The following is a 14,734-nucleotide window of genomic DNA, read 5'->3' as shown; positions in this document are numbered from 1 at the left end:
TACTGTCAGCTCTATGTATCTGTGGATTCTGTGTCCATAGATTAAACCATCCATGGCTTGAAAATATTCAAATAAATTCCAAAAAGCAAACTTTGATGTTGCCATTTTCTTTAAGGGGTGCCATTTTATTAAACCACTGTATATAGTGGAAGCATTCATGGATTTCAGTATCAATAGGGGCAGAAGGTCTTGGATCCAAACTCCAGTGGATACCAAGGATCCGTTTTAATGCATTAAGAAACATTACTGTCATTTGGTACTAACTACTTTCTGATTAATACAAACAATGCAACAGGCGCTCTGTGCTGGATAACCAAATGGCATTCTCTAGATGCGACTTAGCTTTCTGAATGATAAATGTGTTCCCTCTAAGAGCAGGTATCACAGACTCAGCCACTCTTGGGTCCTGACATTTATTTTATTTATCGTATCAGGATCAAACCAAGGGTACAGTTGTAATGTATTTAAAAAACACAAAGTTTAAAAAACTTGGCATTATACTAAATGTCCTTTGACCAGTAGCTTGCCACTTGGAGTGCCTCTGCTGTTGCTATAAGAAGGTCCTCTATTGTGCATGTGGCAGGGCTCAGGCTGCAATGTAATAGGTGGACTGTGGTTTGCTCTTCTCCACACTCACATGTTGTGGACTCCACTTTGTGGCCTCATTTCTTAAGGTGCCAGAGTGCAGTCTGTTCAGCACCTTCCAAGTCGCCCAGTCTTCTGTGTGCCCAGGAGGGAGTCTCTAATTGGTATCAGCCATGGAATGAGGTTCCAGGTTTTGGCCTGCCACTTTTGGACTCTCTCTTGCTGAGGTGTTCCTGCGAGTATCTCTGTAGATCTTAGAAAACTATTTCTTGATTTAAGGCTGGCTGATATCCAAACAGGGGATGGGCCAAAGATGTCATTGCCTTGGTCATTTCATTATTGGCTGGTACTTCCCAGCAGATGTCAGGTGGTGCAATACTGGCTAAACAGTATAATGTCTCCAGTGGTGTAGGGTGCAGACATCCTGTGATAATGCAGCATGTCTCATTAAGAGCCACATCTACTGTTTTAGCATGGTTCTGACATTAACACCTATACCAACTTTCCCATATGCCCTCCATATATTTAGAACAACACTCATTCCTGATCAATGATCTGGTTAGGGTTAGTAGGAGCTACAGTACAAAAATATCTGAAGGACATTTGGAGAAGGCTCCCTAAAGGCCATCTGAAGTGTCAAGGATGTTCATTTGTTTTGCCCCTACAGTGAATCCTCTTAAAGCAAACATACTGGGAAAGAAAGGTGATGTGAATGACAAGAAAGAGGGAAAGAAGTAAAGAGCCACAAGGAGATCCTGTCCACTGTTGCCAGACTGTTACATTGGAGGTAGGCCTTTTCAGAGCTAGAGAAGGGAGAAAGGGACAGTGAGCCTGTTATGTACGCTAGTTTTTATATAAAAAGGTAAGGGACCAGCACCAGCTTGCTCTTCTGTAATGATAATATAGAAGCATTAAGTAAAAGGAAGCAGTGTCTTAATTTTTAATTGATAATTCAGACCCCTTTTAAGGACGTTTACAAATAGAGACTGAATATCCAGTTGCCAAATGTGCTGCAGCAATGAGTTTCTTGAATTCAGAAGGAATTGGACTAGAAGATATTGCCTTTCCCATTCTTTGATTCCATGGTTCTCAACTTGAGTAGCACTGACATAGGGAAAGGTTGGTAATCCATCAAATATCACACTAACTTTGACTATTTTTGGAATTGTAGTCCACAAAACTACCTTTTCCCATTTCCACAAAGTACTGTACCACCACTCTGAAGTGAAAATAGTGTTCTATCCTAGAGGTGAAAAAAATGTGGATTCTCCAAGGCTTTTTATTTTTGCTGGGTATGATTCCTGTGATTCCCCAAAAGAGTTGACTGCCTCTCTTCTCCTAAATCTTTCAAAAGGAAATTAGTAAAATGAAAAAGGGGAAGAGTAAGAAAATAATATTATAAGGGCCAGCTTTAGCACAGCAGTTTAAACAGCAAATAGAGTCAATCTTGTCAGTCGAAAGGCTGCCAGTTCGAAGCCGGGTCAGAGTGAGCTCCTGGCCTTTAGCCCAGCTTTTTAGCAGTTTGAAGGCAAAAGTGTGATTAGATAAATTGGTATCACTCATAAAAAAGCAGGGAAGGTATTCTGAGACACCCAGAAGGAATGCTGCCTATTCAATCCAAAAGGAGGAAGGAAGTTACGAAGTAGCTGTTTGGGAGGGAGATGGAGCGACAGCACCCCCCATGGCCAGAACCAAGCACACTTTCCATGATGCCAAAAAATGGGGAAAGCCGATATATATACATACATATATATAAACTTCTTATCTATGTACAATTATCTGTCTAGTTGTGTGTAAAACGGCACTGAATGTTTGCTGCATATGTATGTTCTGTGATCCGCCCTGAGTCCCCTTCAGGGTGAGAAGGGTGGGATATAAATACTGCAAATAATATAAATAAATAAATTATAAAAGACAGAGGAAGGGAACATAAGCAAAAGGTCTGAGATTGGATATATGAGAAATGTGTTTTGTCCAGAATCATGTACGAGGGGTATTTTTAAAGTAAGGTCCGTTTTGTTGCAGACACTAGTAATTCGCGCGCATACTGCAACGAGCGCATGCGTCGTGTACCGGCATGCCTCGGGAACAACTGTGCTCAGTTTCTGCTCTGTAGCTAACCTGTACGGTTCTGTTCTGTGCTTTAAAATTTTTTAAGACTATCAACTCACCCTCCGCATGTGAGGTTCGCTCAGTGATACGGTTTTTGTCAGCAAGGAACCTGCCTGCTGCAGAAATTCATCGACAGATTTGTGAAGTGTACGGTGATACTGTTATGAGAGAAAGCAAAGTGTGTAAGTGGGTACGACAATTCAAAGATGGCCGTGACAACGTCCATGATGAGGACTGCTCCAGTCGCCCTTCTTTGATTACAGACGATTTGGTGGCTTCAGTTGAAGCGAGGATTTTATGAAGAGGGTATTTTAAAATTGGTTCAGAGGTATGATAAGTGTTTGAACAAACTTGGCAACTATGTTGAAAAATAGAGTGAAGTGTGTACTTTCTGAAAATAAATTTACTTTTTTGAAATAAACTTTCGTTGTGTACTTATGTTCAAACAGACCTTACTTAATAAATACCCCTTGTACATTTTTCTTTCTCTTCAAGGCTCGAAAGAGGGAAGGGGCGGGGTTAATAGATTGGATAAACATTATTTTACAATGATTTAAGTTACATTAAAAGTCAAAAAAGTGACTCCAGAAAAGAAATATAGAGTATAAACACAAAAAATGCCAAGAAAATAAACTAATAATGTTTTAATCAAGTAAAGCAATAAACTTAAATGCTAGTTCAAAGGTAAATGTTTAAAATGCCCCTTTGTGAGGCCCCTTCCACAAAGCAGAATAAAATCCCACATTATCTGCTTTGAACTGCTATATATCGCAGTGTGGACTCAGGGCCTTTCCAGATGGGGATATATCCCAAGAGTATTGGCATTTTAAAAGCGTGAATGTTCCTGGGGCCCTGTCCATGCTCCCTCCCCCAGAAAGCGCGTGCTTACTGGGGTGGGTGTGCAGATATCCTTTTGAAACTGGCCAGGAAGAACACCGGGACACTCTACCCCTCTCCCCCAAAGTCCTATAAAAATAGAAGTACTTACTTGCCTGGCCTCCATTGGAGAGCTGCTGCAGCTCTCCCAACACATAGAAATGATGCGCCAGGACAAAGGGGGGGGGGCAGGAGTGATTCTTCCCATTTCTCCTGGCGAGTCATTTCTATGCAGATGTCAGGAGTGATTCTCCCCCCTTCTCCTGGCGAGTCATTTCTATCCACCAGGAGAGCTGCAGCAGATCTCCCGACACATAGAAATGATGCGCCAGGACGAGGGGGGGGGGGCAGGAGTGATTCTCCCCATTTCTCCTGGCGAGTCATTTCTATGCACCAGGAGAGCTGCAGCAGATCTCCAATGGAGGCCAAGTAAGCATTTTTAAGGCATTTTTAAGGGCCTTGTGGGAGGGGGTTTGTATTTCCACAGTTTTCCGGGCTAATTTAATCCAGAAAACTTTATGAGTACTGTTGGACTGCAATATTCTACAGTCCAGACACTGGAAGTAGTGGGTTTATCCCATCCAAAAGAGTGCGGAATAATAAACCCACTATCAAATTAATTCACCACAAACTAGGGTTTTCCTGGTTTGTGGCTAATTAATTCTGGTTTGTCTGGACAGCCCCTTTTTTATTGCAGAAGTTTCCGCAATAAAGGGACTGTCTAGATCCACCCTGAGCCCACTCTGTCATATATTCCGGTTCAAAGCAGATATTGTGCGATTTTTCTCCCTTGATATTCTGGGTTATATGGCTGTGCGGAAGTAAACAACTGTTTGTTTTTTTGTTGGTTTTTTTTTTTTTTTTGCAGCATGTGAACTATCTATTTAATGCAGTAATCTTTTCCCACTCACACTTTCCCGTCTCTAGCTGAAAGTAAAACCCATTGATTCTCTCTTGTCTCCATTTCAGGATGTGGTGCAAGAAAGCTTAGCAAGCATGATAAATCACATCAAAGGCTTTCATGTTCAACATGCAAAAAGTTAGCAGGTTCATTGATCCAATTAGCTTCTTGAGGCTGCTTTCTGTGCAATATTTTATACTCTATTGCCAATAAGGAAGAGCAAAATAAAGACATCTTAGATGGTACTCACAGATTATAGATTCTTTCTTTTCTCTTTAAAATACATAGGCATAAAGAGTGAAAATACTTGATTTTCATATCACAATTACATTTAGTGTTATATTTTATTGTAAAGCAACTAAAACAGAAAATAAAGCTATACATGATGCATAGAAGCATAGAGTTGGAAAGGGTTTCATGAGGCATCACAGATCAATGCAGTATCTCCAAGTAAAGAACCCCCAGTTCTCCATCTGTTTGTGTATTTTGTATTTTGTTGTATTTTTCTGGGATTTGTAGTCTGTAAAATGTTTAGAATTCTCTGCCAGGGAGCCCTAATCATTTACCAAACTTCAGATGTCAGGATTCTGTTGGATGCAGCCAAGGTAGTATCATAATGGGTTGCTGTGAGATTTCCAGGATGTATGGCCATGTTCCAGAAGCATTCTCTCCTGACGTTTCACCCACATCTATGGCAGGCATCCTCAGAGGTTGTGAGGTCTGCTACACGTTTGCACTATGACAAATGTACATTTATTTATTGGTTAAAATCAGTTAAAGCAGTTTCATACTGCATCTGTAGTACTTGAGAACTAACACAAGAGGTCACCCTTAGCACATAATCTGGAAGTCTGTGGTTTTATTATTTCTATTTGACTGACTAGCCAGTGCCACATATATTCTGCGAAAAGCTTTCTTTAAAAAAATGACTTATATGCATTGCGCCACCCTGTAAAACTCAGGGATTACATAACAGCCTTTTATTCTTAGAACCAAGACAATAATGTCCTCTCCATTTATTCCAGGGGGACTCAAACATGCTTCTCAGTTGAGGCATGCACTTGCAGTCTTAAAGCATGAACAAATATTCTCTGGTTGGAGCTATCTCTTATCAGTTATTGACTCAGCACACTGCAAATATATTGTGATATGGAAGAACAAAACTAATGCTGAGTCCAAAAACGTACATAGCAATGAAATCAGAAATTCTACCAGCTTGATTATCACATTATCAGTTATTGATTCAGCACACTGGGACAGTGGCACAGCTGGCTGGGAGACAGCTGCATTAAGATCACTACTGACCAAAAGGTCATGAGTTCAAAGCCAGCCCAGGTCGGAGTGAGCGTCTGTCCAATTTGTGTAGCTTGCTGTCGATCTTTGCAGCCCGAAAGACTTGCATCTGTCAAGTAGGTCTGTGTGTCTGTCTATATATGTTGTGTGTCTATGGCATTGCATATTTGCCATGTATATGTACACTGTAATGATCTACTCACATTTGCATGTTTTTGAACTGCTGGCTTGGCAGAAGCTGGAGCGAACAACAGGAGCTCACCCCACTCCCCAGATTAAAACTGCCAACCTTTTGGTCAGCAAGTTCAGCAGCTCAGTGGTTTAACCCACTGCGTCACCAGGGGCTCCAATATGTAGGTAATGTCTATATACGTATATAGTCATCTTTTCAGTTTCTTGAAGCATGTTTGCAATGAACAAACCTAATAATTCATTTTTTTAATGCTCTCTTGCTTCATTTCTTGATCTTTGGTCAAATTCTCCTACAAATGTTCCTGCTTTTACATTTCAATCACCATTTATTGACAACACAATTCTGTTTTAGTGTATGGTTGATTTCATCCTCAATGCTGATGTAGTGTCTTTTGATTTCCCAATTTCCTGCAAGGGGAATAGAAAGAACTGTTTGGTGTGTTGGAGGTAGACCGTTTCTTATTGCAAAGAAAGGTCTGTTAGAGTCTTTTCTCCAACAGCAGAAGTGCCTGTCTTAGAGAATGAGTTAGCAAGAACCACGTGGAAGCAGAAAACAGGTTTTAGAATCCCACAAAAGAGGAATAATAAAGAAATCTATTCTTTAGATAGAATATCCTAATTCCCACTGAAGAATAAAAATACTAGGGAGATATATCTCAGCATGCCTTGGTGGACGACTGACACAGAGAGCTAGATGGGGAGTGTGTTGCTGTTGGTTCTCCTGGATCTCTCAGTGGCTTTCAATACCATCTACCATGGTATCCTTCTAGGCTGTCTTGGTAGGATGAGACTGGCACTGTTCCTTCCTGGAGAGCCGTACCCAGAAGGTTGTGCTGGGGGGCTCCTATTCAAAACCCTAGCCATTGACTTGTGGGGTTTTGTCCCTCCATGAAGGGAGAGAGATAGAGCACACATGGCCAAAAACCAATAAATGCTCAGTTGCAGATGAATTCTCGTGTACAATAAAGAGCAGTGATTTAAGTAACCCTGGATGAACCAGATAATGTAATCTGCCCACAATGCTTTGGAATAGGTGACAGGCCACTTCATCACACTAGAGAGAAAAAATCCACTTAAAATCCATTTCCTGCCTCCTGCAGAATTCTGGGGTTTGTAGTTTAGAGAGGCCGTGGCAGAGGAAATAAGCAAGCAATAAAAGAAAGATCAAGCTGTTTTTAAAGTCTCTTTTTAAGGCATTTTATACCTAGCAGACAAGAGAATAATGAGAATAAGTGTGGAAGCTACTGCATCTTTCAACAAGAATATAATTCACTTACCGTGTTTTCTAGCTTCATTTCAACCTTATTTTCCACCTTCATCGCTATGATACTTCATCTGGTTGATGGGTACCTTCCCACTAGAGTGGAAATCATCTATTGGACAGATGGCAAGCTATTTAACCTCAGTAGACTGAAAACAAGGCTACAACAACATCTGTTATAGAATTCTAATATGCTGATGACAACGTCATCTGTGTGCATTCAGAAGATAACCTACAAGGCACTCTAAACACCTTCGCAGAAGCATGCAAGAAGCTCGGCCTGTCATTGAACATCGAGAAAACCAAAGTGCTCTTCCAGCAGGCACCAGCCAATCCATCTGCAATGCCAGAAATACAGATTAATGGTGTAACATTAAAAATGCTAACCATTTCCGCTACCTTGGCAGCCACCTCTCCACAAAAGTCAACATTGACACCAAAATACAACACCGCCTGAGTTCTGCAAGTGCAGCATTTTTCTGAATGAAGCAGAGAGTGTTTGAGGACGGGATGGAGACCAAGGTGCTTGTTTATAAAGTTTAAGTCATCCCCACCCTGCTATAAGCCTGTGAAACATGGACTATCTACAGACTTCACATGCAACTCCTGGAATGATTCCATCAGTGTTGCCTCTGAAAAATCCTGCAAATATCTTGGGAAGACAGGTGGACAAATGTCAGTGTGCTGGAAGAAGCAAAGACCACCAGCATTGAAGTAATGGACCTCCACTATCAACTATGTTGGCTTGGTCCCGTTGTCTGAATGCCCGATCACTGTCTCCCAAAGCAGTTACTCTACTCCTAACTCAAGAATGAAAAACAGAATGTTGGAGGACAGGAAAAGAGATTTAAAGATGGGCTCAAAGCCAACCTTAAAAACTCTGACATAGACACTGAGAACTGGGAAGCCCTGGCACTTGAGCTCTCTAGCTGGAGGTCAACTGTGGCCAGCAGTGCTGTAGAATTTGAAGAGGCAGGAATGGTGGGTGAAAGAGAGAAACATGCCAAGAGCAAGGTGTGTCAAGCCAACCCCGACCGGGACCGCCTTCCACCTGGAAACCAATGCCCTCACTGCAGGGGAATATGCGGGTCAAGAATAGAGCTCCACAGTCACCTACGTACCCACTGCCAGGACACCGCACTTGGAAGACAATCCTACTCGGACAATGAGGGATCGCCTAAGTAAGTAAGTTTCTAGTTTCATGGTTCCCAATCTATCGTATCTTCCATTTTCCACATTTTATTTTCTTGCAACATGTAACTGAAATGGATTTAATTGGCATTGTTAACCCTTGATTCACACAAGATACTCAACATTAAATGTATAAAGGTTGTACTCAAGATACTCAACACCAAAAGATAAATAAACAAAAACAGGCACCTCTACATTGTGTAGCAGTGTTGTTGCAACAACATAACAACATGGAATAAATTCCATTCATGACTGCTTAGAAAGGATATGCCCTAAGGCTTAGCTGGACTGATCAGCTGAATCCTTTGTGTAACGAGAACAAAGAGATGATATTAATCCATGTAGTTCCTTTCTCCTAGCGATATAGCCTTCCTATCATTAGCTAGAAAGAGCATGAATTGATTGGGCCAGTTTGCCGCAAGGGCATCCTTTCAGTGAGAAGTCAGAATAGGTCATATATATGTGGGAGGATTAAATGACAGTAGGAACACACTCCCAAACCTATGGCTGCACATTTTGGAGTGAGAGAGAGTTAATTGTATTTGAATTGTCATATGTTTGTTGTTTAAAAGAAGTTTAAACTTCAGGTAACTTTTCTGTTAAATGCACTGTACTACCACATGTCTTAAAATCTTTTGTGTGTTGTATTGGTTTCAAGCTAGAATGCTGAAAATCTATATTTAAAGCCACAGCTTGGTGATGTTTACTGGTGGGATTATGATGTAGAATTAGCACACTTTGCCATCTGTCCATACAAACGTTTATGTTGTTTGCACCTATTAATATGGCAAAATGTGCAAGTATGATAAAATTTCAAAATTCACATGAGGCCTCATGGTCGTATTCAATATGAACCTCTTGAACAAATACAGAGTAATTGATATATTAATAAATGTTAGTGGGATCATTCTCTCCCCGACTTTTGCTCTTCTGTGCAGGGCACAGGCATGCTCCACCTGGTGATCTTGTGTGCATAAACAGTACACAACATGGTACAGCACCCAAATGGGAGACAAGAGGCTCTTTCATAATGTTGAGTTCAATATACAGTGTTTCCTCGCTACTTTGTGGTTCGTTTTTCACGATCTCACTGATTCGTGGTTTTTCAATAAATATGAATTTAAAATAAATATTCTCCCCTGCAAATTCCTTTCCTTCTCCCCTGTAACTTCCACACACCCTCTCAGCCCTTAGTCTTGCCATATACCGTGAGGACCCCCACGTGGAATTGGTGGTTGTGGCTGGTTAAAATCATCCCTTCCAATGCCATGTTTCCCAGCACAGCCACCACACTGACAGGGAGGCGGGTGGGGGAAGGCATGGGGGGGGGGGGGGGAGAGAAGGAGGAAGAAGAGGAGGAAGAGGAGGAGAGGAATGCATAGATGGCTCATGTGAGCGGGGAAGGAGGAGGAGGAGAAGGAGAGGAGGAGGAGGAGGGGCATGGGAGCCAGGCATGTGAGGAAGAGCCAGCGTGTGGTGTGCAAGGGGATGGGGGAAGGAGGGAGGAAGGAAGGGGGAAAGAGGAAAGGAAAGAGAAGGCAAAAGGATTGAATGAGTGAGAGAGAGGGGGGGAGGGGAGAGAGGAGAGGGTGGAGCCATTCCTAGGAGGGGGCAGTCTAAAAGTTGGTGCTCAACTAAAGTGACTGAAGGATTTTGTTTATAAGGTAAAAGAAAAGGTTTATGTAGTGTATAAGTGTGTGGGGAGGGTTTATAAAGACTTAAAATAGTGTATAACTACTGGAATAATGTATAAATATTAAAATAAATATAGCATTCCTACTTCATGGATTTTCATTTATTGCGAGTGGTCCTGGAACGTAACATGAAGAGGTCAACGTCTGGATAGCCCCCAGTTTCAAGGCTCGTCTTTTTTAGCCATTTTCTTTACCCCTTTCTTTCTGGCTTCCTCTGCTTTGTAAGCCTTCCTTGGGGTCAGGGGTTTCTCTGGAGACGGGTTGAGCTCCTTGGATTTCACCTTCTTCTAATGTGAAGCAGCCACTTCTTCTGCTGAATGTTTCATGGCAGCCTTCATTGAAGACATTAAAAGAGAAACAGGTTTCCCTAAAGTGGATGTGGGAACTGATGCTGAGGGGCCCACGTCTGACTGCTTTGACCCAGTTTGGGACTTTGAGGTCAAAGCAGAAGCTGAGGACGAAGGTGAGAGGGCCTGCTGCTACAGGGAGGAACGAAGCCTTGCCTCCTAAAGGTGTAAAGGCCTGGCAATGAATGCAGGAGTAGATGGAATGTCCTTTGCCTAAGTAAATGCCCATTTAGAATGCCCATTCGTGTTGGGAAGTTTACCTAAACACTGCTCACATCACTTTAAGTGAGTTGTGGAGACCATACTCAAATAGACCAGAAGCACTGTACTCACAGTGCTTACTTACTTAGGCGATCCCTCGCTGTCTGAGTAGGATTGTCTTCCAAGATCGGTGTACTGGCGGTGGGTCCGTAGGTGACTGTGGATCCCTATTCTTGGCCTGCAGTGAGAACATCGGTTTACAGGTGGAAGGCAGTCCTGGTCGGGGTTGGCTTGATGCACCTTCCTCTTGGCACCCTCCAAGAGGATGGCTTGGTTGGCTTGATGCACCTTCCTCTTGATGTACCTTCCTCTTGGCACCTCTCTTACACCCTCCATTTGTGCCTTTCAAATTCTACAGCACTGCTGGTCACAGCTGACCTCCAGCTGGAGCGCTCAAGAGCCAGGGCTTCCCAGTTCTCGGTGTCTATACCAGAGTTCTTAAGGTTGGCTTTGAGCCCATCTTTAAATCTCTTTTCCTGCCCACCAGCATTCCATTTTCTATTCACAGGGCAAGATTACTCAAAAGCGGAAGCCTTCACAACACGAGGCTAGAATGGAAATTCTCATTAAGAGACTAAAGCGGAGACTAAATTGTAGAATAGCAAAGTCCAAAGAACTAAAAAGCTCGAATAGTGGAGGTTCCTGAACTGGCTGCAAAGGAGACAAAAGGAACTGAGTGGGCCTTATATAATTTGAGATAGTGGGCAGGGTTACCACCAAAACATTTCTGCCTAGTGATTCTAGAAGGTTCAGTGCTCTGTGCCTCAGCAGATTACCCAATTTTTATTCAGAGACCATGAAGAAGAAATATCCCGCCTTCCCCAACCCCCCCCCCCCCCCCTCATACCCACACAAACACACACCTCTACTTATTATCTTACAGCAAACAAATGGATTGCAAATACTTAAAGAAATACCTCTCTTGGCATTAATCCAAAGCCTCATTTGGTCCAACATCATTGCAATCACATGCTGATTGCCATGGAAACTGGCGAATTCAGAAACAGATCCAAATGTCTATAGTGGATGCTTAGAAGCAACGGGCAAAACAGGAAGCTTTTTCTTCTTCTTAATCTTATAGTATGATAGCCTAATCAGTCTTTCTGCATTTCAGGACACTTTGAAATGGGAGAGTGCACATTCTTCTTCCTTTAGCCAAGAAGGAACAGACTAGTTTCAAAGTATAGTTGTCCCTCTGTATGCACAGGTGCTGCGATCACAGATTCAGCTATCCATGGCTTGAAAATATTCAGGGGGAAATTCCGACCTTGATTTTGTCATTATATATAAGGCACACCATATTATGTATTTACCACATTTGTACCCTGCCTTTCTCACCTTCTCAGAGTGGCCTTACGACAGGCACACAATTCAATGGCATACATATACATTCATAAATGCCAAGCAATTAAAACATTAATTGTTAAAACACCAATTAAAATCACATTGTATTGCTATATTACTATGTCATTGTCTATAATGGGACTTCAGCATCCATTGATTTTGGTATCCATGGGGGCGGGGGGGGGGGAGGAGGGGGAGGAAGAGGAGGCGGCGGTGGCGCTGAAGGAAAAGGAGACTGACCAAATTTTGGAGCACAATACTCCTGACCTCACAATCATGTTAAAAAAAACAAAGTATGGATTGTCGATGTTGTGATTCCAGGTGACAGCAGGATTGAAGAGAAAAAACTGGAAAAGCTGACACAATATGAGGATTTAAAGATCGAACTGCAAAGACTCTAGCACAAGCCAGTAAAGGTGGTCCCAGTGGTGATCGGCACACTGGGTGCAGTGCCTCAAGACCTTGGCCTGCACTTAAACACAATCGGCGCTGACAAAATTACCATCTGTCAGCTGCAAAAGGCTATCTTACTGGGATCTGCACACATTATTCGCCGATACATCACATAGTGCTAGACACTTGGAAAGTGTCTCATGTGTGAGCCAATACAACAGCCAGCAGAGTGATTTTATCTGCTCATCAAATAACAACAACAACTACAAGAACAACTTTATTTTTAAACCCTGCCAACCATCTCCCCAAGGGGACTCGGGGCGGCTTATAAGGGACAAGCCCAAAAAGTTACAAATAAAACCCAAACAATTAAAAAAATCAGATAAAATATAAAAACAACCACAATTGTAAACAACATCAAAACAATATAGTTGAGAAAAGGAATATAGCTGAGGTTCAGGCTCAATGAGTGCAATATATCCTGAAGGTAACGCAAGGAAAGTGCAACAGTCAAATAGACATGGCTAGGAACACAGTTATCAGAAGTGTTGAGGTAGACAATAAGAGGGCCGACATAAAGTGCTAAACTTAAAGTAGGGACAGGATAATTACTGGTGAACTGCTTAATCAAAAGCACACCAGATTCTTTATATGATTCTTTATCGTATCAGGAGCGAACCAAGGATACAGTTGTATTTTTTAAAAAACACAGTTTAGAAACTTGACATTCTGTTAAATGTCCTTTGACCAATAGCTGGCCGCCACCTGGAGTGACTTTGGTGTTGTTATAAGGTCCTCCATTATGCATATGGCAGGGCTCAGACTGCATTGTAATAGGTGATCTGTGGTTTGCCCTTCCCCACACTCGCATGTCGTGGACTCCACTTTGTGGCCCAATTTCTTAAGGTTGGCTCTGCATCTCGTGGTGCCAAAACGCAGTCTGTTCAGCACCTTCCAAGTCACCCAGTCTTCTGTGTGGCCAGGAGGGAATCTCTCATTTGGTATCAGCCATGGATTGAGGTTCCAGGTTTTAGCCTGCCACTTTTGGACTCTCACTTTTTGAGATGTTCCTACGAGTATCTCTGTACATCATAGAAAACTATTTCTTGATTTAAGGCATTGGCATGTTGGCTGATATCCAAACAGGGGATGGGTCTGAGATGTCATTGCCTTGGTCCTTTCATTATTGGCTGCTACTTCCCGGCGGATGTCAGGTGGTGCGATACCAGCAAACACTGTAATTTCTCCAGTGCTGTAGGGCGCAGACATCCTGTGATAATGTGGCACGTCTCATTAAGAGCCACATCCACCATTTTAGCATGATGAGATGTGTTCCACTGAGAATGCCTTTCACTGTAAAGACCACAATATACTGTCTATGAGTGAAACTACGCTGTAGAATTAATGCAATTTGAGACCACTTTAACTGCAATTGCTCAATGCTATGAGATACTGGAGTTGTTGTTTAGTGAGGCACCAGCACCCTTTGGCAGAGAAGGCTAAAGACCTTGTAAAACTCCATCTCCCATAATTCGATAACACTGAGCTATGACAGTTAAGGTGGTGTCAAACCTTAACTGTACATGCACCCTCTGTGGGGTATGTATTGTACAATTCTACTGAAGATTTTGGACAGCATCACCAAGTACTAATTCAGTTTCAATATGACTTGATACAACGTTCTAAAGCAAAGGACTAATGTGGTACCTGGGGGCTCTGTTTTTCCATAGGAGCCGTCTATCTTCTCCTTCTCTCTAATCATGTTAATGTTTTGCTCCCTTTTCTTTCATTCAGTATTTTCTGCTGTGCTAAAATGTCCCAAGTCAGCCTTAAAGCAGGGAAGCGAAACAGGTTGCTGGACTAGAACACCAGTCAACTATTAACTATTTTGGTTATGTCTCATCCACTGCTGGAGGGACACAGCAGGGATGTAATTATAGTTTGGGGGAGGCAAAATTAGGGCATTGCGTTTCCAAATAATTCTGTCCTTCCAAATAGTGTTTTCCTTCATTCCCTAAATCTTTAGCACTTCAGATTTTTGGGGATTGAAAACACTGCAAATCTTTCACACCTAGAACTCTTATATTTGCTATGCCTGCGTTCTCTTTGTACCTTTTCCCTGTCTCTTTTCTTTAAATGCCAAACTGTATTTCTAAGCGTTCAACTGAAGCTTTAGGAACACTCAGAGGCACAATGGTTTAAACCCTTGTGCCAGTAGGACTGCTGACCTACAAGTCAGTGGTTCAAATCCGGAGAGAGCGGGTTGAGCTCCCTCTGTCAGCTC

The sequence above is a fragment of the Anolis sagrei genome, chromosome 5 (genome assembly GCF_037176765.1).
Source record: "Anolis sagrei isolate rAnoSag1 chromosome 5, rAnoSag1.mat, whole genome shotgun sequence".
In the NCBI taxonomy this organism is placed as follows: Eukaryota; Metazoa; Chordata; class Lepidosauria; order Squamata; family Dactyloidae; genus Anolis; species Anolis sagrei.
Note: the sequence above shows the minus strand (reverse complement) of the source record.